This window comes from Mus caroli, unplaced genomic scaffold (assembly GCF_900094665.2).
Source record: "Mus caroli unplaced genomic scaffold, CAROLI_EIJ_v1.1 scaffold_25734_1, whole genome shotgun sequence".
NCBI classification, from domain to species: Eukaryota; Metazoa; Chordata; class Mammalia; order Rodentia; family Muridae; genus Mus; species Mus caroli.
In genome coordinates, this window is record NW_018390486.1 from 521 (window position 1) to 3,308 (window position 2,788).

The 2,788-nt window shown below is 50.0% G+C and overlaps 1 pseudogene; it reads right to left on the reverse strand.

Annotated features, from left to right (window-relative positions):
• Nucleotides 1-313: 313 nt before the first annotated feature.
• On the reverse strand, nt 314-2,614 carry LOC110288676 (annotated as a pseudogene).
• Between the last annotated feature and the right edge of the window lie 174 nt (nt 2,615-2,788).

The following is a 2,788-nucleotide window of genomic DNA, read 5'->3' on the forward strand; positions in this document are numbered from 1 at the left end:
ACCCCTGGGCCCAGTCCTGCCACCACTGTGAGGCCAGTGGGCTCACTATCCAGCCCCTGGATTATCAAAGCATTCTGTGTGTGTGTGTGTGTGTGTGTGTGTGTATTTCCTTTTCTGGTTTTTTTTTAAGAAGTTAAGGTCCATATAGATATGAAAAGGAAAATTATGCTAGGTCAGTGACATCGAAGTGTACCTACTTACACCTAAAGTGTTTGGCTCACAGGGTAGAGCCGTCCCAGCCAAGGCAGGAGCTGGGATGAGTCAAGTTCCTATCCTGCAGCCAAGCCCACGGGCAGAGCCTGAGTGTTGGGAATTAGAAAGGTGGCAGAGACTCCAGGGACTCTTTGGGCATGATGTTTTTCCTGCTGGTCCCTGCACTGTGTTCAGAGCGAGATGATCCCCACTCCTCCTCACTGATGCTCCACAAACCTGCCTTGCTGCTCCAGGGAATGGGACTTGTGGTCTGGGTAGTTGGGGTGAGGCTGGTGGTCTGTAGTGGTTAGGGTCTAGGCAGCCTGTTTGTCACACCTCTTGCTAACAAAAACTTGGTTAGAGCCTAAGAGCATGGAGGAGAGCATCTCTCTGGAGCCAGAAAGGTCAAAAGGTGGAGTTACAGTCCTTGTTCTTCTCTACTGACTCATTTCTGTTTGGGGGCCCTGGCTGTTTCTGAAGGTGCTGACTGTGTGTTGGAGGAGCTGCCCTGCGATGACTTATTTCCTGTTTCTGTGCTTGCCTTGGCATCTGCTTCCTGCTGAAGGGCAATAACTAACCGTAGCAGACTGNGTACAGGACTTCATGTGCTCAGGCCAGTGGGCCTGCTGACAGGGGTAGTCNCAGTAGCAGGAGGAAAAGGCCTCCTTCTTGCAGTTGCCACACCACTGCTTTNTTGGTTCTCCAGCTACAGCTGCTTCTACACCTAAGTGATGAGCAGATCCCGCTCCTGTTCCAGGCTCTGCCACATCTCAGCCATGGTCAACCCCAAGTTGTGCTTCATCTNGGGGAGCTCCTGCTGGTGCCGCCACTGCTGCTTCTCAATCCCAATCCTCAGCCTTCGAATCTCAGGTATTGTGCTCCCAGTGGTGTTCTTGGGGAGGTCGTTGTAGATTTCTGTCATCGTCCCCTTTATGGTGTCCATCATTTTGCTAGTGCACTTGGCAATGTGCAGCCACATCGGCTGAGGCAGTGGCAATGGACAGGTCCGCATTGATCCCGAATGCCAGGGTACTTGCAAAGCCCGAACTGCTGACCATAGCTGTGTGCTGGTCACCAGCGTGATGGTAGACGTGGATGGGCTCTGAGTGACCTCCTTCTGCTGAACAGTTGGTACGTTCCACATGCTGCACGGCTGGGACAGTCTCCTTCAGTAAGAGCAGCCTCTGCTTCAGTACCTGCGTCTCTGGAGGAGGCTCTTTGCCTGCTTAAGTGTAAGGTGCCAGTTTACCTTCAGCATCTTGCTTAGGTGACAGCACCTTGGGGTCTTTCTTGTTTTTTTGTTTGTTTTATTTTTGTTTTTCGATCCTCCCACCCAGAAGGATCTTCTCCTAAGTCTATGAAAAGTTCGTTCTCTGAGTCCGAAACCAAGCCCAAGTGCACTGTGGGAGAAACTGTTTCATCCTTTCTGGTTAGTTTGTCCTTCGTGGGATGACATAATGGCTTTGCTTTCTCTCCAACGTCCTTCTCAGGCTCAGGACTGGCCTTATCCTTGGCAGGTGTGGGGTCTAGATTCTCACTGACAGGCAAGTTACTCTTTACTTCCTCTTTGACCTCCACTTGGTTTGTGGGCTTGGGCTCCCATTGATGGCAGTGGCCTCTTTGCCCACCGAACTCCCTTCTTTGTCCTCGGAGTCCTCCGGCTCATTCTTGGGCTTCTGTTCCTCATCGCTGGCGTAGTTGCTCTCACTGCTCACTGACTTTTCGGAACCCTCAGAATCACTGTGCTCCATGGCTGTGTAAACATCCTCTGAGATCTCATGCGTAGCTCTGCTTTGCAACTGGTATTTTCCACGCTGCGCTGGAACTGGCTTCGAACCTGCTTGGGAGAGATGAGGGGGACAGGGGCTGACTACTATAGGACCGACTCGCTCAGCTCCTTCAGGTCCATCTTGGCTTTGCTTTGATCCAGGTTTAGTGATTGTGGAGAGAAAGGCTTCCCTGCTTCCTCAGTCTTGGTGGAGGCTGGAGAAGCTGTGCTGTTATCAAGGAAGTCCATAGACTCTTGCACTGAAGTGGCTGGATGGGACCTTCTTGTCGGGACCCTGCTCCACATCGGAGCCCGTGTGCACAGAAGAGTTCATACTGGTTGGTTAGCGAGGTCATGTTGGACAGGGAGATCTTGAGACCGATGCTACCCTACCCCCACAATCGCTCAGAAGAGACCTGCTCAGAATGATCTTAGGGGAAGCTGTCATGTCAAAATTGAGCTTCACCCAGTGCGGGCGCTGGGGTTGCTGGGATTAAGCGGCTTTTGGTATTGGATATTGGGCTTGTAGGGCGTCCTGAACAGGGAGTAATTAAAAACCCCAAACATCCTCTGTATGTTCTCCAAGTAAACTTCCATCTCTTGAATAGCGCTGTTGAAGTTACTTTTAACTTCAACAGAAAGAACTGTTCCACACTACTGGGAGAATAAAGATTGTTTTAGATGCTTAAAAAAATAAAATTAACTCAAACAAAGCAGAAGCCTTCCTTTATACCAATGACAAATGGGCTAAGAAATTAGGGAAACAACAACCTTGACTATAGACTCAAATAATATAAAATATCTTGGTGTAACTCTAATTAAGCAATC